Here is a 25,034-nt window from a genome sequence, read left to right on the forward strand (position 1 = left end):
GGGAATAAATTGATTGCCGTGGTGGAGAAGCCCTGTGTTAAGTGGCAGTAGCAAATTGAAACACAGAGGCAGATCCAGTTATTTGAGCGCTCACCCACTTTCCCACCAAATCTTCCTTGCAGAATTCCTCAGAAGCACCCATGACACTCTGGAGGACTAATCAATTGGTTTTCTAATTGCTGGTTTACAGATGATCTCTGAGCAAATTCAGTCTCTGGAGCTGATGATACTTCATGCTGAACAACAGTAGAACTTGCTATGGTTCTCCATTCGAAGGATCCATCCACTTGCTTACTTGAAGCACTGCAAAAGCTCTTCTGACGCTCCGAATGGAGGCAGGGAGAAGTATAATCAGATGATTAGCTAAGTAAACTACTTTCGTGAATACCAGAAAAGGTAAATATAATAAAATTAGGACAAGGTTCAAATAATGTTGGTTTGGGTTTCTTAAAAACAGTCTTTCTATACCATTAAAAGAGGGAGTTGGCATTATCAAGACAACTGGTATTATGGTCAGCTGGAAAATAGGAAAAATCAGAAGCAAAAATACACAAAGGGAAATACATGACATCAGTGTGGCAGCTTCCAGAATTTTGTCAGCATGGCTTTTATGAGGAGGATTGATCTTGGACATTGTTTCTCAACCTTGGCAACTTTAAGACGTGTGGGCTTCAACTCCCAGAATCCTCTAGCTTGGACACCAGGCCAGTTCTAAGCTTCACGATTTAAGAGGAACATTGACAGATGGGAAGGTCTCCAGAACAAGGTGGCAAGAATGAAGTAGGAAGATGGCATGCCTGGCTTGAGGAGTAAATCAGTATTGAATTTATTTGAAAAGGGTATACCTACACTAATTCAATAGCTCTGAATTTTTGTGATCCCATGACTTCAGCTGTGTTCAAGAGATGACCCTCCAAATGGTGTTTTTCAAAAGGCAACTGGACTCCCCCCCCCCCCAGAAATGTTTTGCTTCTGAACAGAAGCAACTTCTTGGATGGGAAGCAAAACATTTTCAAGGGGGGAAAAAAACCAAGAAAGTCCAATTGCCTTTTGAAAAGCACTTTTGAGGCAACCTTGACCTGGATGATTGAGAATCTCCATAGACAGAGAGGTGAACCTATTTATTTCTGTCTGAGCTGCAATGTGTGCTGGAAAGCATGGCAAGATCTAGTCACTATTGTTTTTTAAACTACAACTTTGTGGTGATTGTAGATTATCTGCTTCTCCATTTGCTAGGATTCCTGCCTCAACAGCCACTCTTGTTATAATGGTCTTTGAAGAGAAAAAGTAAATTGATCCTTTTTACTCCCCCCTTATATGATCAAACTCAGTATAGCAAAGAAGGCAGGGGAAGAATAAACTAATTTATTCTACTGTATTTCACTTTTGCCTAGAGAGGGGTAAAGGAAATTTTTGTTCCCGATAATGTGAGGGCAGTGATTTCTGCAGTGGGGTTGCAGTTCTAATCCATATCTTAATCTATGCACTTTAAAACCTGAAGAGAAAATAAAATGAATTGTTAATGATAAGCAATGCACTAGGTATCAATGTTCTATCTTTAATCATTTACAGTAGGTTTTCCAGAACTGATGCTCTCCAGAAGTTTTGGACTTTAGTTCACATAATTCTTCATGGTTTATATTTGGAACGTGGGAGGTTCCCAGTAATGCATTTCAAACTTGGTGATATTTTGGGATTTTTGCAGAATTCCAGCTAAGGGCCCTCTTTGACTCTCTATGTCTCTGCCCCTGCTCCAGTTCCAGTCTGCATATTATGGATAGGACAGTCAGCCATGGAATGCAATTATTTTGGAACTAATGTTGTGCTACTACTCTGTTTCCCCCGAAATAAGACATCCCCTGATAATAAGCCCAATCGGGCTTTAGAGCGCATGGCAATAAGGCCAAGTGCTTATTTCAGGGTTCAAAAAAATATAAGACAGGCTCTTATTTTTGGGGAAACACGGTAGTTTTTCTATAAATTTGTTGTCAAGATTGGCTGGCCATTACAACTTGCATCATTTCTTTTGCCAGACTCAAGCACCAACTTCACAAGTCCAAATGGGAGAATATTATAGCTTGGCCTGTTTGAATATCCAGATCTTTTTTTTTTAAACGCCCATGTATGGACATACACACACACCAAGATGTGTATTCAATTGTTATGCTTGTTCTAATACTTGAATGATCAAAACTGCTCTCAGTAGGAAATGTTTTCCACTAAGAATATCGTACTCATTATTGTTTATATCCGTTTACCAGATCATTTTTTGTTGATTGGTATTATTCTTGTTGCCAGAAGGTGGCAGTAATATTTAAACTTTTCTTTTCTGGCTGATTTAATTGGCTTCATTTGGGCCTGGAAAGCTAGATCATTTTAGCACCTGGATTTTCTTATGCCCCACTTTCCACTCACATTTAGAGTTGGTCCTTGACTTACATCCATTCATTTAGTGACCATTCAAAGTTACAACAGCACTAAAGTGACTTATGACCAATTTTCACACAACCATTGCAGTATTCCCCATAGTCACGTGATCAAAATTCAGACACTTAGCAATTGGCATGTATTTATGACGGTTACAGTGACTTGTGATCTCCTTTTGCAACATTTTGATGAGCAAAGTCAATGGGGAAGCCAGATTTATTTAACAGCTGCATTACTAACTTAGCTATTCCAGTGATTCACTTAACAACTGTGGCAAGAAAGGTTGCAAAATGGGGCAACTCGTTTAACAGCCATTTTGCTTACCAACAGAAATTTTGGGATCAAATGTGATCGTAAGTCGAGAGCTATCTGCGTTACTTTAAAAGGAAGCCCAGAACTAAGTTTTCTCATCTCTGTCCCTACAATGAGAGAGATCAAGGCAGGCGGATGGGATCTGAGAGGCGTTTGGAAAGTCCTTGGAAGAGCTACAAGTAACAGCTGGAGATAGGGCAGGGGGTCGAGCATTCACCCCTGCAATTGCTAGGAGTTGAGCCCAAGTCAAAATAACTCTTTCTCTTGCTTTTCTTCCTCTTAAAACTTTCTTTTACAACAGCTTCTACATTTCATATCATGTTAAGTGAACCAACAAACTTGCCAGTTTTGATAATTCTTTGGTACACGAGCTGTTTGGTATCAGACACTCACTTTAATTATGCTACCGTATCATAATTGCAGCAATAAGGTGGAGTTTTGCTATATAAAATGAGAGTTGGAACTATTGCATCAGTTCTCTTGGGCTACAAGCATATTCAGTACAGTTACTTGGGAATAAATAATTTGCGATGGGAACAGAATTTATAAAATAAACAGCAGGTTTATAAATGAGTACTTGTCTGGCTGCAAATAAGAACAAAGGAGGCTGCAGCAGACCCAAATTTATTTGATTGATTGATCGATGAATTTGTAAACTGTTCCATTCATACAAATCTGTGTAGTGCACAGCAGGCAGGGTGCAAACATGATCGAACTGATCCACATGAAAGGAAGCTAATCAAAACACAGCATCACATCAGACGGTTTCTTTCTGTCACACTACAAGCCAAACGCTCAGTGAAATAACACGCTGGAACCATTCTCCTTTTCTGCTCCTTGCAACATTTGTCACCTTCTAGGTGGCCATATGGGGGAAACTTCACAATGTAGGACATGAGTGTCCAATAAGAAAGTTCAAAACAGTCAACACTTCTGCAACCACATGATTGAAGTGCCATGCCTTGTTTACAAATGTTGCACATGTTGTAGCTATCATCTTGATTTTTTTGCATGTACATTTTGTAGGGTAGTACAAAACTCATCTCCCTGTGCTAAAAATCCACACACCTGGAATAAAAAAAAGTCAAAGTTCTTGTCCTCGACATATTAGCTTTTCGTACTTAGGGAGGTATATTGTACTTATAAGCTGCTCAGAATTAGTTTGGTTGATGTAGTTTATGTAAACCCAGTAAATAGTACACAAACAAAATATTTATATCCAGGAAAAGCTATACTTATTTGTAATGAGTAACTCACAAGTACATTCTTATTGAAGGAGACTCAAAGGTCTAGTGACAACAGCAGCACTTCTGAAAATATCTAAAGCTCAGATCTCATCTCCAAAAATGGTTGTTATTTATTGTTAATGCTTGATGCAAAAGCATGTGAAATCCAATAGAGGGTACTCTAAGATTTCCAATGAGTTAACTCAAGAATTCTCCCTAGAATACTCCAGCGGTTCCCAACTTTTTGCTGACAGGACTTCTGTTTCTCATCAAAAACTTTTGCAGATCATCACCTAAGAAAGCCGTTTTGTAACATAGCTTACAGCTGCTGGAAATCAAACCTGTATGTCAAGGAATGTTAAAAATACAGCTATTCCTTGTAATTGATTATTAACCAGAGTTCCACTGGATAGCTGGGCAGCCATATAAATGTGTATAATAAATTCTAAATAAATAAATGGAATCAAAAAAGAACCACTGGAAAGCTATTGACGGTACAGTTTAATGTTTGCCACTTAAGCTGCTTCCTTCAATCTCAATTCTTAATTTCTTTCTCATGATCCCAGAATGAATTCTATATCTTTCATAATAGTTCTCTTCTGAAACCCTAAATGTTAGGGCTTTTTTTTTTAAAAAAGAGCAGCCCATGAATGTAATAAATAAAATCCTTATAGTAGTTACTCACCTGTTTGTGAAGTTAATTTTTTAAGAGATGCACATGCTTTCCAATGTTGAATTGAATTTGTGTTAATAATGCACAAACCCCATCTAAATTCAAGATTAAAAAATACAGTTTTTTTCAACTGTTTAACCTGTTTTGTTTATTTTCATTCTGTTTCCTGATCTTTAGCCAATTCCTGGACCATAAGAGAACCCTTTCTCTTATCCCATGACTGCTATGTTTGCTCTAGAATCCAGAGTCTTTTTTAAAATACCAATAAACAAAATTTCTAAACGACATTTTAGTAATATCCAATCTCGCCTTTAGCAAATAATCTGTCACATCATCTTTACCGTCTTGAAGTGTGCCTTGCTTTGCTTGTAGGTCCCGCTGGGCAGCTTAAATCTTAATTGGTTAAAATTGGTCTTCTGTTAGATTGCTGTTCCTTCTATCCAAGCAAAGTAGACATGAAGCTAATACCTTGCAAGCACAGTTAGACCTTTACAGAGAAACTCAATAGAATGAAAATCAGACTGAATGGATTCCTTCTCCTTTATGCCCTCTAGTCCAACAATTTGCCTGTTCTAACCACAACCATCCTTTGTAGGAAGGGATATTTATCTCAAGATGAGTGGGAAGATGGGCACAAAGCCCATGTAAGCCTAGCTCAGAAGGAAGAGAGAAAGAATCTGGACAATCTGGAACTGCGTCACCTGCAGTCCGATCTAAGCAGAGTAAACAAAATTATCTGCTACAACATCTTACCTATCAACAACTTCTTCAGCTTCAACCTCAATGATACATGGGCAAACAATCAATACAAACTCAAGGTAAACCGCTCCAAACTCAATTGCAGAAAATACGACTTCAGCAACAGAGTGGTCAACGCCTGGAATGCTCTACCTGACTCCGTTGTTACATCCTCAAACCCTCACAGCTTCAACCTTAAACTGTCTACCGTGGACCTCACCCCATCCCTAAGAGGTCCGTAAAGGGGGCGTGCATAAGTGCACCAGCGTGCCTACCATCCCTGTCCTACTGTCCCCATTTATTTGTATTCATTTCCTTCGTTCATGTCCATGTTCATATTTATATTTGCTATCTTGTACATGTTTGACAAACTAGATAGATAGATAGACGATAGATAGATGATAGATAGATAGATAGATAGATAGATAGATAGATAGATAGATAGGAGAGCTGGAGGAAGAGGAGAAATGTCTCCCTTCTGGGAAATCAGTAATGAATTAACTTTCATAATGGATAAACACAAAACCAGTGATAATCTCTCCACTTTCTCCACAACCAAAACCATAGAGATAGCAGTTGGGTTGAAGAAGCTAGAGTCTGATTACCAGAGGAATCTCAGGTTTTTTTACTCACAGAAAGAACCTGACAGAAGAGCTCATGGTTTAAGCATGACTAAAAAGCTGCACAGTGGTGTTTAAATCCACAAATTTGCGGATAACATGCTGCTGTAAGCCCTCTTGTGTGGAAAGTCTTCACGTCTCCCTCACTTTATCTCAAGCCACAAGATTGTGAGGCTAGTCTATCTATGTGAGAGTTACTCTTTTAAATTGGCTTCCTTCCATTTAAATGGTATATCTAGAATAGCAACTCACGCTGAGTCATGCATATAACAAGCGTTTCTGTTGGAAACCACATACACCAAAAATATTTAAATGTCCCTAACCACTTGGTGGTGTATTTTTTTTATAGTACAGATGCTTGACTCTCATGTTTTAGCTATTAAAAATACATGAAAGAAGCACCAGAGATACAGGATGGTGCATAGACAAAAAAAAAGGCTTACAGATTGGAGGCTGTTGCTTCCCCAAAAAGCAGAGGGAGGAAAGGAAAAGAGGAGAAAACAGAAGTTAGAAATTAGGATAACTGAGTTGTTAGTAGGCAGGAAATTGGAACTTGGTGGAAGATTCTCCTTCCTTCTATTGTGCCTTCCTCTCTTCTTTTGCGTCACTCTTGCCCTCCAGAAAACAACCCTCCATCCAAGGTCATTTCCTTCCTCTAGTGCAATCAGCACTCTAAAAGCAATGGCACCAAACACTGCTGTGAAAGCCCTGTTGTGAGAGGCTGCATGCCAGCACCCCAGCCCAGACCAAACAATTGTCCCAGCTCCACCTAAACCTTGGATGGTATGAAGAGGCCATATTTGTTTAAGCTGTCTGGCTACTGGAAATTTGTCGGAGTGTTGTTGTTGTTTTTTCATTGATAGAAGGACCGTTTTTAAGGGATTTCCAAATCAGCTACACGGGTATTGGCAAGCACCAACCTCTTGAGAAACATTTTTCCACAAACTTGACCTGTTCAAAATAATCTTTCTCTCACCATGATAGACATAGTAAGAACCTTAGACCCAAAGATAAGCTTAGAATGCCTTAAACCAGGAACCTACGCCCTGTTTTGTTCTCACTATCTGCTCTACAATCTATGTAAGTTGCCAAGGTGAATATAGGTGCTTTTAGACTATTTATTGTCTTTAATATTATGAATCAAAGTCAAATTCATCAGGATTTCCAAAGGAATATGACTCAAGGTTGATTCAGCCTTCTATCCTTCCGAGATTGGTAAAATGAGGACCCAGATTGTTGGGGGCAATGCACTAACTCTGTAAATCACTTAAAGAGTGTTGTAAAACACTGTGAAGTAGTATATAAGGAAATGGCAAGACCTCAAGAATTCAGATTAGCTTGGTCCAGCTTGGAACGCATGGGAGAAGCATGATGGACAGAACAGGCCAGTTGTTCTAAACATTCTCAGAACTGCTATGTTCTTGACTTCCAGAAGGAGAAATGGACTGAAGTCAGCTCCACAAAATACAGAGCTGTTGGCTGCAGCAAAGAACAAAGAGCTCGTGAGTAGACTCAGAATCTCTCCAGATAAGTAGAAGATAGGAGACTGCCCACATGCATTCCAAACAGTTGCTCCTCACAATGAGATTAAAAGACAGTGGGTTTTAACATACAGGGTGACAATGGGAATAGTCATCGTGCTTGCACCTACATAGTAAGTTCACAGATTTCATTTTCTAATCACATTTGGAAATTGCTTGTTAGCTACTTCTAAGCTATTACAGACATTTGAATCTCCAAGTGAATTTTCCTTTAATCCTTAATGAAAGAACATTTAAAACGTAAGTTTAAGAATGTTTTTAAAAATCAAATAAGCAGCAAAAAGTTAAATAAGACTTTGATCCTAGAAAGATCCTAGAATGGATGAAGAGTCCAGATAAATTTGGAATAATTTGGGAAACATAATTGTTTAGATTTTGCAAGACAAAGATAAATAATTTTAAATACTAGAGAAAAGCAAAGATGTTAGTTAAAAGAGAAACATGCACAAGCCTGATCAGTTAATTAACTGGGATATATAAAATTAAGCAAAATACAGATAATCCTCAATTTACAACTGTAATAGAGTCTGTCCATTAAGATCGTAAATTGTGATAGTTGTAAAGCAGATCACCCATATGACTGATGTGATTTTATGACCCTTTTTGCAGCAGTTAAGCAAATATGATTGTTATTAAATGAACCAATTGTTCACAATGGGCCATTTTTGTCAGAAACCAGAAATAAGTGCTGTTTTTTGGCAAAAACATTGTTGATTGATTGATTGATTGATTGATTGATTGATTGATTGGCCCATGGGCCATATCAAAGTGCAGAGTTCCAGAAACAAATTATTACTAAAATTTGATAAAAGCAATTTAAAATGGAATTGGATAAAGTACAGTTTCATAACGAAATTGGAATAAAATACAATAATTTAAGATGTAGATAAAATATGATAAAATTATATTTCGGTGTCACCCCTACAATCTACTCCAATCAGTCCTACATATGGAGATCTCAGCTGAACCATTTTGCTTAAATACTGTGCTGTGTTAAATGTTATTTTCTGATTCTGGCCGCACATAACGTAAGCGAATGTGATGGTTTTTAAATGAACCAATTGTACACAATGGGCCATTTTTGCCAGAAACCAGAAGTAAATGCTGTTTTTTGGCAAAAACATTGTAAAATGCACTCACATGATCATGAGACATTGCAAACAGCAATACACAGGGACCGGAGCTGGAGGTTGGCCATTAAAACTTCTGAGCCAGGTCAGTAGTTCTCCCAGGGAGGTCCGTCATAACTTCTAAGCAACTGGTCATAAGTTTAATTCTCTGTAAGAAGGCTATAGTATTATACACACATGGAAATAAGCCTCAGACAGGTGCAGTTCTCAGTGTTGCCTTGGTTTGGTATACAGTAATCAGATGATGTCACGAAGAGGCTTACAATTAAGAAACATCTGGATTTATATGGATAATAGACAAGGAACATCTGTTTTGAACCTGAGGTTTCTATTTCAGGGGGGGAAAGGCATTGCTTCCTGTTTTTGAAATTTCTTCATTGGAAGGAATTGACTCCCACAACCTTTAAGTTTCTGGAATCCTGCTGAAGCAAGAGGTTCACACGCGCAAAATTGTTGATTTTCTACTAAAGCAAACATGAGGGAGAATATTTTATTTTCTGATGAGAATTAAGCAATGCATTGTGCCTAGACATGGATCTGATGGGGCAAGACAAAAGTTCTCAGTTATTGGCTGGCAAGCAAGCAAGCACTGACTGACTGATGATTCTCTATGCTTATTTCTTGTTCAGAAAAGATGAGCACCGGTTGGCTGTACTGCTCCACAAGGGCTCTGGACACACAACCATACCATTGGTGGAATTCAATTTTTTTTACTACCGGTTCTGTGGGCATGGCTTGGTGGGTGTGGTGTGGCTTGGTGGCCGTGGCTTGGTGGCCGTGGCAAGGGAAGGATATTGCAAAATCTCCATTCCCACCCCACTCCAGGGGAAGGATACTGCAAAATCTCCATTCCCATTCCGCTCCAGGGGAAGGATACTGCAAAATCCCCATTCCCACCCCACTCCTGGGGGAAGGATATTGCAAAATCTCCATTCCCACCCCACTCTGGGGCCAGCCAGAGGTGCTATTTGCCGGTTCTCCGGACTACTCAAAATTTCCGCTACCGGTTCTCCAGAACTTGACAGAACCTGCTGAATAGCACCCCTGGATCATACCCAAAATCATGTAGCTGAATATGAACAACTTGGATCAATCTCAGATGTTTTTTAAAGCTGGAATCAGAAGAGCTGAAAGTCTTGCTTGCAAGAAGTGCCTATATCAAATAAGATTCAGATTCTGTAGGGATGCAGAAAAAAATGCCTCTTCAGCTAACACCCTTCCTTAGCAGGCATGCCATAGAAACGTGTTTACAGCCGACATTTTAGCTTATTTTGGAAAAGTCCATGTGTTTGTTTGCTTAGGACTTTTTGGCTTTCATTGTATCTTTGGCTGCATCAGACCTGGAAAGTGGCCCTGGAAACCTTTCCCAGAACTCAGCTATAAAAGATTCCTTCACCCTAGTGTAAACATATAATGATGAAAACATAGAGAAATCAATATTTGGACGACTTGTTTACTTGGATTTATATAAAGACTCTCCCTTTAGGGCTTGAGAGACAGAATGCATACTGAAGACTAAGAGAAAGAGAAAAATACACATTGAAATCACTTCTTCTGATTCTGAAATGTTTGGCAGGTATGAAGGATTACAGACCACAATTGAGCCCAAAACTTCTTATTACTTGTTAATAAACATGGCTGTTAAATGAATCTGGTGACTTTGCTTGTCAGAAGGACACAAAAGGTGATCACATGACCCTGGGAACAGTGATGGGATTCAACCAGTTCGCACCACTTCGGGAGAACCGGTTGTTAACTTTCTGAACAGTTTAGCAAACTGGTTGTTGGAAGAAATCATTAGGGCAGAGAACCGGTTGTTAAATTACATGAATTCCACCATTGCCCGGGACACTATAACTGTCATACATATGAGTCAGTTGCCAAGCGTCTGAATTCTGATCACGTAACCATGGGAATGTTGTAATGGTCATAAGTGTGAAAAGCGGTCATAAATCGCTTTTTTCAGTGATGTTACTTTGAATGGTCACTAAATGAACTGTTGTAAGTCGAGAACTACCTGTACTCCCCCACAGACCTAGAAAATAAAAGCAGCAGAAGGTTTATTGGACTAGGAAATTTGGGAAGAGGGGAGGAGAAATCTGCCTAGAGCCATGTGGGCGAACCTATGGCACGCGAGCCATCGACCCAGTTCAGCTACACCGCACATGCACACACACCTTCCTCCGGCCAGCTGGTCATTGGGTCTCTGCTGCACATGCGCGGGGGGCAGGGTGTGTGCGGGGGCTGTGCATGCATGCATGGGGGGCACATGCGGGGGGCTGTGTGTGCATGCGCAGGGGGCACATGCACGGGCACTACGCACGCATTGCATTTTGGGGGGTTGGGGGTGCAGACACGCATTTGCACGCACACGCACACACTCTTTGCGCACTCAGTCCGGAAAAGGTTAGCCATCACTGGCCTAGAGTAACAAGAAAGATCTCCCTAGAATAAGATCAGTGTTGAGAAGTATTTAACTTCTCAGCTGAAGTCCTGACATGAGGTCTTATCAAGAAGACAACTTATCACAAACTATCTCTATTTCTATATGGTTATATATATATCTGTATGGGGTGGGTTCCAATTACCTTTACTACCTGTTCGCAGCGGGAGCGCTCTTACGTTCATGGGTTTAGATGGACTCATTTAGTTATTCTCATCAAAAGAATTACTGGAATAACCAATCTAATGGAAGGCCAATTGGAAGAAAGTACATAATGTATGCAGAATAACACATGTCAAAAATTAAAATCTTTAAGCACTATTAATCTTTACTAAGTTAAAAGAGGATCTCTTTAGTCAGAGCTTGCTACGCCTTTTTGTTTAACACTGATATAATACCTGGAGAAATATCAACAACCTTAGCTATGCAGATGATACCACTCTAATGGCAGAAAGTGAAGAGGAACTAAAGAGCCTCTTGATGCGGGTGAAGGAGGAGAGTGCAAAAGTTGGCTTAAAACTCAACATTAAGAAAACTAAGATTATGGCATCCGGCTCGCTCAATTCCTGCCAAATAGATGGGGAAGAAATGGAGGTAGTGACAGATTTTATTTTCCTGGGCTCCAAGATCACCGCAGATGGGGACTGCAGCCAAGAAATTAAAAGACACTTGCTCCTGGGGAGGAAAGCTTTGGCAAATGTAGACAGCATACTAAAAAGCAGAGACATCACCCTGCCAACAAAAGTGCATATAGTCAAGGCTATGGTTTTCCCAGTTGCAATGTATGGCTGTGAAAGTTGGACCATAAGAAAGGCTGAGGGCCAAAGAATTGAGGCCTTTGAACTATGGTGCTGGAGAAGACTCCTGCAAGTCCTTTGGACTGCAAGGTGAACAAACAGGTCAGTCCTAGAGGAGATCAACCTTGACTGCTCTTTAGAAGGTCAGATCCTGAAGATGAAACTCAAATACTTTGTCCACCTAATGAGAAGGAAGGACTCACTGGAGAAGAGCCTAATGCTGGGAAAGATTGAGGGCAAAAGAAGAAAGGGACGATAGAGAAGAAGGTGGCTGGATAGAGTCACTGAAGCAGTCGGCATGAGCTTAAATGGACTCCAGAGGATGGTAGAGGAAAAGAAAGCCTGGAGGAACGTTGTCCATGGGGTTGCGATGGGTCGGACACGACTTCGCAACTAACAACAACAACAAAGGTTAAAGAAAAATTTAGTGTTTTAAAAAGGATGTATACAAAAGAAAAAAAATATTCTATGAGGGTAGTTTGGAGGGAGGGACCTAAATTTAATACTGAAGTTCAAAGCATGTATGTTAAGAAGTTAAAAGGAAAAGGTGTATTAAAAACTTTTGATTTTAGAAATGTATTTGAAGAAAAGTTTAGCATTTTAAAAAGGTTTTTAAAAAAGAGTATATTTCCCTGTAAGGTCAAAGAATCTGAAAGAATACAGTGAACCTTGTTAATATAAATGGTGACAGTTCAAAAAGATTATTAGGTGCAAATAGAAATACATAGTATTTCCACAGCAAGGAAGATAAAGCAGAAATGGTTAAATTGATCATTTTACTCAAAGAGGAGAATATATTTAAGTACGTTTTTCATTTGGATAACACTTCTGAAATTTTGTGCTTGTGATAAAAAAATGACTCTTTGACTTTGGTTTTGTCAATTAAATTTTTCGTTATAGAAATGACTAGTTATATACTAAGGTGTAAAAGGAAAAAGTTGAGGCTGGAGTGTTTTTATCTTGTACTGTGTTAAAAAGAGTTGGAAGTCAATACATTTTTTTTCTTTTTTCCCTTGTACCTTCTCCTCTTTCTTTTTTCTTCCCCTAATTTCCCATTTCTACTTCTCTTTGTATTTTATATATAGATAAAACAACAATAAAAGCATAAAATGGAAAAAATAAAATCTAAAATGCATGGCCCTTTAGGAATATTACTATTCCTATGTTATTACTGTGTCAAATATTACTATTCCTATGTTATTACTATGTCAAAGTTTACATAGGGAATTACATCCTAAAACTTTGGCAAGTGACCAGGAACCCCCCAAAACAATCTGATCAGCTTTTCTGTATATTCATTGTAACATTAACACTCTCTTTTTCCCTTTCCTGTTTTCACCACTCCCTCCACCACCTTCATTGCCCCCACCCCTGGAATTTCTGGGCTTCCTTCCAAGCTCAAATTAAAACAAAAACCATGGAGATTTTCCTCTAAAATTAAACAGAAGGCTCTGCTTCGAATGCTTTAAACTTGATCAATATGGTGGTTTTCAACCTGGCCTTTTTTTTTTTTAACTTTATGTTTCAGAGGAAAATCACCCTCAACAAATCAAAACTTCAGGAAGTGAGGTAGCAAAGGGGTTTAGAGATTTCAAACTCAATGATTCTCAGGGCAATCCACTTCCTGTTCTTGAAGTATCATTCCCAGCCGGATGTACGAAAGTCACAAAATTATCCTCTAGATTTTCTCAGGAAGACCAGAAGATATTTTAGGTCAAAAAGTGTACCGATTCACGAGAAAGGCAGATATGAGTAGTCCTCAGTTTACCACCAGTTGCTTAGTGAATATTCAAAGTTACAACCGACCTGAAAAATGAGACAACCAAAGTTCTGATGGATGCGTCTCCCCACGGTCATGTGACTGCATTTCAGGTGTTTGGTAACGTGACCAAGTTTATGGCTATCTCAGACATCCCATAGTCATGTGACTATGACTTACAAGTTTTGCCAAAAATCAGCACATCTGGTTTTGGCAAAACCATGCAATAGCACACAGTTGGTTCATTTAATGACCATGACATTTGCTTGATTACCATGGCTTTCACACTTATGACTGCCATATTGTTGTGGCCCGCCAGCGGCCTGCACGGATCGTGGCTGATCCCGACAACGAGGAGGCTGGTGTGGTGTCGCGCTAGCAGCCAGTGCTTGCGTCAGAAAGCGAGGAGGCTGAAGAGGATGTGGTGCCAGAGGCAGAGACTCAGCCAGGGCCTTCAGAACCTCCAGAGGCTCCTTCAAGTGGAGATAGTGAAGTGAAGGAGCCTCTCCTCAATGCTCGAGCACGCAGTGCTGCCATAAGGCAGGAGTGGCTACTCAGGAGGAGGAGGTCTCCTCGAGAGTAAGGCTTGAGGATAATTGGCCACTCCCTTAGCCTATTTAAGTCACACGCCATTAGTATGTTTCTTGCTAGAAACAACTTGTAATTATCATCAGAGCAGTTTTGGAAAAGTCTTATCTTGCTTTCTGGGCTAGTTGCCAACCTTTGCCGGACGTTGGTTTATTCTTGCTACTTAATAAATTTGATAAGGACCGTTGGTTTATGTCTATATCCTCGGGAATCCGGAGCTGGGGCAGAACACATATTCACTTAACAACCACCACAAAAACCATAAAATTTTACAATCATTACGACCTACAACCGTAATGGCCAGACTCCATTATGGTCGTAACTCCGGGACTACTTGTAGAGCAGTATGGAAAATGAGGATTGATGGCTAAGCAGGGTTTGTTGATGTAGTGTTGTCAGGTGCCCAGATTATGCTGTAAAATGGACAGTCACACAAATCTTTTAAATAAAATAAAACATGCCAGCAATTTATTTTAATTCCCTCTTCAGTATAGTAGCTTACCAGGTTATTGTTGTCTAGGAATTGAGGACAGAACAATTGTTGCTTGATGTCTGTCTGATGTTTCTCAGCATCTCAAAGTAGATGGGATAAATGTGGCCATTGGGAATTTTAAAAATTGGCAGGTGGAGCAGGACAATACTCTCTCTTCCGACGTTATCTCCACCCTGGCCATACAAAGTTGGTATGGGAAAGAATGGCTAACCCAGTATTACTCAGTATATTTCCATAGCTGAAGTAGTGAAATCCAATTTTTTTTACTACCGGTTCTGTGGGCGTGGCTTGGTGGATGTGGTGTGGCTTGGTGGGCGTGGCTTGGTGGGTGTGGCAGGGGAAGGATACTGCAAAATCTCCATTCCCACCCCACTCCAGGGGAAGGATACTGCGAAATCCCCATTCCCTCCCCACTCCTGGGGGAAGGATATTGCAAAATCTCCATTCCCTCCCCCCCACTCTGGGGCCAGCCAGAGGTGGTATTTGCCGGTTCTCTGAACTACTCAAAATTTCCGTTACCGGTTCTCCAGAACCTGTCAGAACCTGCTGGATTTCACCCCTGCATAGCTGTGTATGTAGAACCAGGGAAATCAAGTCTGAATTTCTCTGGTTCTACTCTGACATGATGAGTAACCACTAATAGCCATGAATGTGGGCAGCTCTCCCAGCTGGCAGCTGTCACTACACTTGTGGTAGCAACCTCAGAGTTTATGAATCATTTTCAATTGTATTTTTTGTCTATACACGAGTTCCAAATCCAATGTTCTTGTACAATTTTCCTAATACTATATATACATAGTTCCCCAACTATGCACGTGGCGCTCTGGGGAGCCGCAGCAAACTCGTAAGTGTGCCATGTGCCAAAGTTTTGTTCTTAATGGGTGTGCAAAATAAACTACAAACAGCCCTACACCCTGGCTTGGCCTCAGGAAATCATTGACAAGTACTTCACCAGCCCTGTTAAAGAAACAATATTGGACAGTGTATGAAGAATCTGGTGATGTTGTGACAAGTTTCAATCAGGTAATAATTTGGCCTCTAAGAGATAAGTTTGGGATCCATGTGAGGCAACTGATGAGTAAATTTGGTCTAGATCAGGGGTGAAATGCTCCCAGTTCGATCTGGTTCGCCCAAACCAGTAGTAAAAAAGGCTACTGATTCGCCGAACCAGTAGTAAAAAATGTAAAGAAAAAAAGTTCCGACGATCAGGTGAGAGACGCGCGATCGTTGGAACTTTTTTTTAAACTTTTTTAGCATTTTGTTAAAGTTAAAAATGCTTTAAATAGTTTTTTAAAAAGTTCCGAAGATTGCGTGTCGCTCAGCTGATCGTTGGAACTTTTTTTTTTTTTTACTTTTTAGGCATTTTTTACTACAGGTTCTCCGGAACCAGTAGTAAAAATGCTTTTAAAAAGAAAAAAAAAAGCTCTGATGATCACAGCTGTGCCACACGATCGGCAGAGCCTCTTTTTTTACCTTTTAAAACATTTTTTACAACCTAACAGGTTGTAAAAAAATGCTTTTAAAAGGTAAAAAAAAAAAAGGCTCCGAAGATCGCACGCCACAGCTGATCACACACCCCTCCCCACACGCTGTTCTACTTACCCCATGCCTCCTTTTGGCATGCACTGCGCGGACATGTGTGTGTGTGCGTGTGCACCTTGCATTTGGTGTATGGTGCGCCCTGCCCATGCGCGCGCACTGTGCGTTTGGTGCGCAGTGCGCATGCTCAGCCAGCAAACTGGTAGTAAACCAGTTCAGATTTCACCACTGGTGTAGATAAGGGCAACACAGCTCACGGCCATCAAGAACACTGGTTTAGAAAGAAATATAACACAGTTCTTAAGAAAACAAACCTTTGTTTTGCCTAGCATTAATTGTTTAATATTTGAGTGTCCCTGAAAAGTTTTATCCAAAAGCCAGTTTCAAGGTTGCAATGTGAACTGGATGCAGCTGGAAATAAGAATTATCAGGGAGTATCTATGTTTTATCCTGGAAGGCACCCAAAGTTCGGTAGACCACACAGTGAGCCTCATTCCATAAAGGAAGAAAGTTCTCTCTGGGAATAGGGATGTTCACAGATGAGTGAGATCATTTAAAGGAGTGGGAGGGAATTGCACATGTCTAATTTTATTGTATGAATCATATAATGAAGATGTGCTGGAAAACTATTCACTTAAGTCTCCCAGCGCATATGATATTCTTGAGTATATAAAGTCATGGCTCCTTTATATATTCTGTGAATATGACTTTTGAGAGGTGATGATCAACATGCAATATATTGCAGGATTCACAGGGCTTTGTTATCATGAATGGCTGAATCCCTCTTCATTTATTCATTATAATCATTCATTATAAACAGGACAACTCATAAAATTAGACAGTACTTATTGTTCATTTAACCGTATAGTTTTGCCCTGTGGATAGAAAATCTCTCCTCTGTTTTCGGCATCTCCCTTTCCATTTGCAGTAATTGCTTTGTATTTTTGCAAGGAGGAAAAAAAAAATTAGTCAAATATTTTCATTGTCCTCACTTGCCTTATTTATTTACATGCTTACTTACAAGGGCTTATACATAACTCCAATCCAAAAAGACACTGAGCACTTATACTGTATTCCCTTCTTATGGTAAGAACGTGAGAAAGGGAAATGCGGCCGCGCGGGTGATTATGGGAGCGACACGGTGCTTCCATGTAACACCTCTCCTGCACGAGCTGCACTGGCTTCCGGTGGTCTTCTGGGTGCGATTCAAGGTGTTGGTTATCATCTTTAGAGCGCTCCATGGCTTAGGACCTGGGTATTTATGAGATCGCCTTCTGCCACCGATAGCCTCCCACCTGCCAAAACGCTCCCACAGAGAGGGACTCCTCAGGGTGCCATCGGTCAAACAATGTCGACTGGCGACCCCCAGGGGGAGAGTCTTCTCTGTGGGGGCACCCGCCTTCTGGAATGAATTGCCCCCAGAGATACGGATGATCCCTGACCTACGCACCTTTCGCCGTGCCCTCAAGACGTTATTGTTCCAACAAGCTGGGCTGGCCTAAACATTAATTTGAATGGGTTGTTTTAGTTTTTTAATGATATCGGGGCCAAATTATTTAATATGTTTTTTTTTAAATTGCTTTTAATTTTATATATGTGTTTGTTTTATTTCTTGGCTGTGCACCGCCCTGAGTCCTTCGGGAGAAGGGCGGTATAAAAATTAGCTTAAATAAATAAATAAACAAACAAACAAACAAACAAACAAACAAACAAACAAACAAGGTGTAACTGCATAAAAATGAACAATTACAATGGAAATTCCAAAGCAAGTTGGTTCCTTGGTTTCCAAGGAACAGTCAATGCTTAACGCATTGTAAGCCGCCCTGAGTCTCCGGAGAAGGGCAGCATATAAATCAAATTTAAAAAAAAAAAAAAGACTGAACAAAAAGCCATAGGGGTTTGTTATTCGTAGCAGTTTTATTCCCAAGGTTTAAAACCATCACACATTGGGAACTGTAGTAAGTCTGATCTCAGAAGTTGTGCTGTTGCAAACAAAGGGGCTGCGACAGAGAAGGCTTGACTCCATGATGCTGTGGATGACAACCTCTCCCCCACCCATAAAGGGACTCTGACCCACCCACTCATCTATATCTTATTGGATGAGCGGAAGCCAGAAGGAGACGGACATCCCATAGACATCCAGATCCTAAGTCATGTAGACTTTTAATATTCAGTTCTACAACAAGAGAGGAGGTTCTGTTTCAAATATAAAACAAAGCCTTTTAAAATGTGAAACCACTTTTTAAAAATAGCAGGAATCCAATGACATCAGGGGTGAAATTCAATTTTTTCCCCTACCAGTTCTGTGGGCGTGGCAGGGGAAGGATATTGCAAAATCTCCATTCCCACCCCACTCTGGGGCCAGCCAAAGGTGGTATTTGTCGGTTCTCCAAACTGCTGAAAATTTCCGCTACTGTTCTCCAGAACCTGTCAGAACCTGTTGAATTTCACCCCTGAATGATATAATATCCAACTGAAAAATAATAGGTCTGGGGTTTTAAAAAAAGTTTCAAACTGGAATCAAAGTGGACAATAAACTCAACACCAAGTAATCCTTTCTGGGAAGAATTCTAAAGCCAGAGACCAATACCAAGAAGGCATTATCCTGTCCTAATGATCATCAGCTTTAGCCTAGGGAAGATTTATTGGGATAAATGTTGTAATAACCAAATCTTACAGGCTGCTCAGAGTTGTGATCTCACCCCATTCATTGCAGGTTTTGTTTTGTCATCCCTTTCAGGACCACCAGATAACCCTCATTGAAAAATTCTACAGCAACAGCAGAGTATGCCAAAGCAACAGCTGTGATTGCCACCAAGCCCTCACTACCACCATCTCATTCTTTAAAAAGAAGTGTAAAAAAGTTATAAAAGTAAATAAAGATTAATGTGAGTAACATTTAAAAAAGCCTTGATTTTGGCTGCTCAAGAGCAAACTGTTCAAACTAATGCAATCAAAGCAGAACTGAAAAATCATCAAATGATTCAAAGCGCAGATTGTGCAAAGAAGCAGAAGAAACAAGAGATCATATGCTCAGCTAGTGTAAGAAAACCACACAGATATATACTCTTGCTAGTGCAAGATCACATTCACCAAAATAATTCACTGGAACATCTGTAAAAATTATCATATACCAGTAATGAAAAATTGCTGGGAACATATAATTGAAAAAAATATGAAAAAGTGAGCAGGTTTAAATATTATGGGATTTCTAACTGTAGACAAAGTGTTGGCTCATAGCCCACTAATGTAACTGTAGTTGCAAAGAAGAAATTGTGGTATTGTGAAGTAACAATACCAGGGGATAGTACAATAGAACAATTGGAAGAGATCAGAAAGTGTCAAGATCTGAAAATTGACATTGAAAGATTGTAGCATAAACCAGTCATGTTGGTCCCAGAGGTTACTGGCACACTGGATGCCAAATAAAAAAAATGTGGATGGCATTTAGAAAACCTGCACATTCACAAAATTTCCATCTGTCAATTGCAAAATGCCCCATTGTGTGCAACTGCATATACAACAACCTAGATTCTTGGGTATGCAATGCATATGAAGGCCAACACCAGCTGTGGCAGCTGTGACTTCATATTGTTGTGAACAAACAACAATAATTAATAATCCACAGTTTTAGATTCTTCACGTGACACTTAACCCCTTTGTCATTCCAGGCTCCAGCTTCAGGGTGAAAACAATTTCTTGTTACTTGATAATACAGATAAATGAAAGCTGGCCATGCTTGAAAATAAGGTAATGGGGAGAAAGAAATGAATTATAGAGTCCCTGTAAATACTTTCCTGTGAAGTATCATTTCTTCTGGTTAATAATGGAGAAGGGGCAGGCAAGGGGACGGTTTTAAAAAATCCCCATCGCAATCCCAGATGTGACTGTCTTCTACAAAAGCCTTCTTGATGCTTTCTCCAGATAAAATGGAACTGCATCTTCCAGGAATTGCAGGCCCAACACATACAGCTTTCAAATAAAGGAAGAATTTCTCTATAAGCATCCTGCCAATTATAGGACATCATTAATCAATCAATGACAGGGAGATGGATTGCTGAGCCACTTGGCCACGAATAAAAGCCAAATCTATCCCCAGTTATCTCGGTACATTAACAAATCAGCTCCCTAGATTGGTCATGCACCGTAAAGCACAGAATACTGATGCCCTGAGACCAATTAAAACATACATCAATTTCTTTCGAATGGATTTTAGTCCATTTTATAAAGTGTTCTGGGGCAGACAGAACTCCATAAAACAGCATAAGCATTTGTTCAGCGCCCTTGTAACCTAGAGTAGCCACTGACCACATGATCATAGGTCGAGGACCAACAACTTGTCTGTTAAATCTATGATTATCTGCCTGAACTGATCCTGTTGAAAAGAGCTCACTTGGTCTAGGTTCAATTACCTGTACTGATCATGGTGATTTTGCACAACTGGGGATGGCAGCAAGACTAAAACACAGTGCACTTTATTTTGTTTATTTTAAATGTTGTGAATAAAGAGTATAATTGAGATAAAAATAAAAATAATGATGATTCATTAACAATTCTGTCAGCAACTATAAAGGCCCAATCTTTTTATGAAATTAAAGAACTGGGCTTTTAATAAGTAAGTATGAAATGCTGGATGAGAAAACTCATGATTTATTCTCCTGCCAATCAAGACCGACTCTAGGTCTGAGAGGCTTTTGCCTACCTTAGTATCTGCTTTTTGTTTTAATGTCATGTTGTGAAGTAACCCAATCTTCAGCAAATAGGTTAGGACCTGAAAATGGAGAATCATAGCTGTCTGAGGCCCAGGTAAAACAGTAACACCAGTGAGTCTTGCCAGAGATTGTCCAAAGGCTGGGTTCAAACATTATACAAAGCCAAAATCTGCCTTGTTCATTTTGGCTTGCCTATGGGCTGACTCCATCGCTTGAGTAGTATAAATCATGGTTTATAGCTTAGTGAGTAAAGTAAATCCAGCAACAAATTATGGTTTCTTCAACAAACCACACTGAAACAAACCATAACTTAATGCAATGTATTTTGTATTCCTCTAATTGCTGTTTTCCCCTTTCCTTTCAATTTCTTCCCCAAATTTTTTCTCTCCCAGCTTTGGGTTTCTTTTTATATGCACAATCATTATATGAGGGTTTGTCAAGGAAAGTAAAGAAACAGGGAGATCTACTGCCACGGGGTGTCAAAAAGTGAAGGATGAGACTCTGTAAACTGTAAAAAATTCTTACATAAAGTTATCTATACCATTGCGTATTTTTTTAGATAGAATAAACAATACTCCCAAATTAGGGAAGCCCTTTACTTTGAATGTGAAAAAAATGCTTTGAAGTAGACAGGAGCTGTACACTTATTACTTCTCTTCAGCTCTGTCAATCAAATGCATTTTTCAGGGAATCAGCAAGCTGAGGACAGCCACTCTATTCCAGGAGAAGATGCAGCTGATTTAAGAAGCAGCCTTCTATGCTGCAAATATTTCTATATTTCATGAAAAGGCCAGTCACTCTCTCTGCCCCCAATTCTGGGGAAAACAAGTATTGTGTGTGTCTAAATAACTACCATGAGTTATTTATAAAAATAATAAAAGTGGAAGAAGATGATGAAGAAAGAAAGAAAGAAAGATAGATGGATGGATGGATGGATGGATGGATGGATGGATGGATGGATGGATAGACAGACAGACAGACAGACAGACAGACAGACAGACAGACCAGACCAGACCAGACCAGACCAGACCAGACCAGACCAGACCAGACAGACAGACACATCAGAAATGGTGTAGGGTCTCCTGCTTGAGGTCCCTTCCCTCCCTATAAGGTCCCTTCCAACTTTGTTAATCTGTTATCTGTTAAAATAGATAGATGATTGATCGATTGATTGATAGATAGATAGATAGATAGATAGATAGATAGATAGATATTCCCTCCTCCAAAATATATCTTTCCTCCTTCCAAAATAGGAAGTCCGCCTAAGAATCAAAGATTGTCTTTCTCTAACCCATTTTTGTTCCTGTCTCTGCAGAGCTAGCCATAGATAGCAAAAACAACAAAAAGTTATTGTGCTGACATTGCCCAAGCTTAGGCTCTTTGTACATGTAAATCTCGCATGCAGGAAGGGGTGGAGGTTGTGTTACCACAGTGCAGTGCCGCTTTCATCACTTTGTTCCTTACATTCGTTATCTGATACAACATCATCACAGAAAGATCAGAGCAAAGAATGTAGCACACCTTTGATCAAATTAGCCATCACCTCCCGCTTCCCAAAGGAAGACAGATGCTCTGCCCCTTTCTGCATGTGGCATTTGCCTGTACAAAGGCTGGGGGCTTGTGTCGCACCAGCACAACATTCTTTTTGTCAGTCTTTGTCCCATAAATGGTCTTTGCTTCGTGTATGTTGTCTTTGCAAACAAGCAAAATGAAAGCCAAGTGTACTACTTTCATTGAAGAGGTGGGTTTCAGCAGGTTCTGACCAGTTCTGGAGAACCGGTAGCGGAAATTTTGAGTAGTTTGGAGAACCGGTAGTAAAAATTCTGACTGGCCCCACTCCCATCTATTCTCTGCCCCCCAAGTTCCAGCTGATTAGGAGAAAATGGGGATTTTGCAGTAACCTTCCCCTGGAGTGGGGTGGGAATGGAGATTTTACAGTATCCTTCCCTGCCACGCTCACCAAGCCAAATCCACCAAGCCATGCCACGCCCACAAAGCCACACCCACAGAACCGGTAGTAAAAAAATTTGAAACCCACCACTGTTTCATAGGCTTTCCAGACATTGCTTGCAGGCTCTGAAGTCGCACAATTCTACTTTGAATGCCTCCAAGAGCACTTTGGATTCCTCCTGATAAGTTTTATTGCTGGCGTTATTCATTTATTTATTAAATAGATTCATATGACTGTCACATCCCAACTCCTGAGTGGCTAACCTGTTAAAAACAGTAGTGGGGGAAAATCAACAAATGTTTAAAAATGTACAGTCAGTGGCTGCTGAGGATAAGCCCAAACAAAACAACAGAAAACTCCCAGCAAGTCATCTAACCTTGAGACCCCAGGCCCTGCAGCACATCCTGGCCTTCAGCGCTTTGTCTAACCATAAAGCATTGTGCAACAGTAGCAATAACAAAAGGAGGGAGCTATTAATGCACCGACCCTTTGGTTTCCTCCATGACTAATTGTATGTTTCATAAGAAGATTCTTCCCCCAGGAGGTGGAGGATGAAGCGAACGTGACTAAAAGCCTGAGTGGAAAATAGAATAAACCTGCAAACACATTTTGTAGTCAACTAACCAGCTGACCGTTTTCTTTTTTTTTTTTAATGTCTATGAACATGTTTCCTCTTTAACTGACATAGAATCGTACAATCATAGGGCTGGAAGGCACTTCAGAGGCCTTCTTGTCCAACCCCCTGCTCAAGGCAGGAGTCTTATACATCCCAGTCAAATGGTTGTCCAGTCTATTTTTGAAAACCTCCAGTGATGAAGCACCCACAACCCCAGGAGGCAAGCTATTTGATTGATTAATTGCCCACACTGTCAGAAAATTTCTCCTTACTTCTAGGTTGGATCTCTCTTTGACAAGCTTCCACCCATTACTTCTTGTCCTGCCCACTGGTGCCCTAGAGAATAAATCAGTCCCCTCTTTTTTGTGACAGAGAACATAGAGAATCTCAGAAAAGCTCTGCTGAAGATAAGTGGACTGTTTTGGTCTGTGCCACTGAGAAATTGTCACTGAGCCACAGATATGTCAGACCTATGTGATTACAACAAGATTACAACGGATGGAAATTTTGTCAGTTCTGGGGGAAATGAATGCTGGCATCTTAAGATATTGTCTATTTAGGAGATCCAAGTTAAGTTATATCCAACATTAAGCAAATGGGGAAAAATAACAGTTGGAAGGGACTTTGGAGGTCTTCTAGCCCAACCCCCTGCTTAGGCAGGAAATCCTAGACTACTTCAGACAAATGGTTATCCAATATCTTCTTTAAAAATTTCCAGTGTTGGAACATTCACAACTTCTGGAGGCAAGTTATTCCACTGATGAATTGTTCTGTCAGGAAATTTCTCCCTAGTTCTAGATTGCTTCTCTCCATGATTAGTTTCCACCCACTGCTTCTTGTCCTGCCCTCAGATGCTTTGGAGGATAGCTTGACTCCCTTTTCTTTATGGCAGCCCCTTAGATGTTGGAAAACTGCTACTATGTCATCCCTAGTCCTTCTTTTCATTAAACTAGACATACCCAGTTCCTGCAACTGTTCTTTACATGTTTTAGCTTGTTATTTTCCTGTTGAAATCTATCACAAATCTTCAAGAAACAAAAAAAAAAAAATTGCAGATCATGTGAAACAAATTGGGGAAAGGTTTTTGCAAGCTGATTCAAAATATTTACTTTGAATACTTACATAACAATAGAAACTTTTTTTTTTTACTGTAGTCGAAGTTTAGCAGTAGCAGAATGACATCATTCTGCACAACTGAAGGCTCAGAATAAGTTGTTCAGCAAATATTTGGCCGGTTTCGCAAATGTGACAGATGACTAACAAGCTGTCTGCTTAGATCAGTGTTCTGGAGGCTAATTTTCTATCATTAAGAACCAGAAAAACCACACTGGGTATACTCCTAATTTATCAGCTATGCTACAATTTGACTGACGAGAATTATATAGACATGACGATAAAATTATTGCATTAAAAAAGTGGATTCAAAAACAAAATGAAAATTTTAAAAGTGGGATGCAGTTCAACCTTTT

The 25,034-nt window shown here is 39.9% G+C and overlaps 1 long non-coding RNA gene across 1 annotated transcript; it reads left to right on the plus strand.

Moving 5' to 3' along the window:
- Positions 1-311: 311 nt before the first annotated feature.
- On the plus strand, positions 312-19,193 carry LOC117675122 (uncharacterized). Its single transcript, XR_004594131.3, has 2 exons — positions 312-396; positions 19,027-19,193. It is a non-coding gene; the product is annotated as an uncharacterized LOC117675122 (long non-coding RNA).
- The last annotated feature ends 5,841 nt before the right edge of the window (positions 19,194-25,034 follow it).

Source organism: Pantherophis guttatus, chromosome 1 (genome assembly GCF_059756535.1).
Source record: "Pantherophis guttatus breed Tessera chromosome 1, ASM5975653v1, whole genome shotgun sequence".
Lineage (NCBI taxonomy): Eukaryota > Metazoa > Chordata > Lepidosauria > Squamata > Colubridae > Pantherophis > Pantherophis guttatus.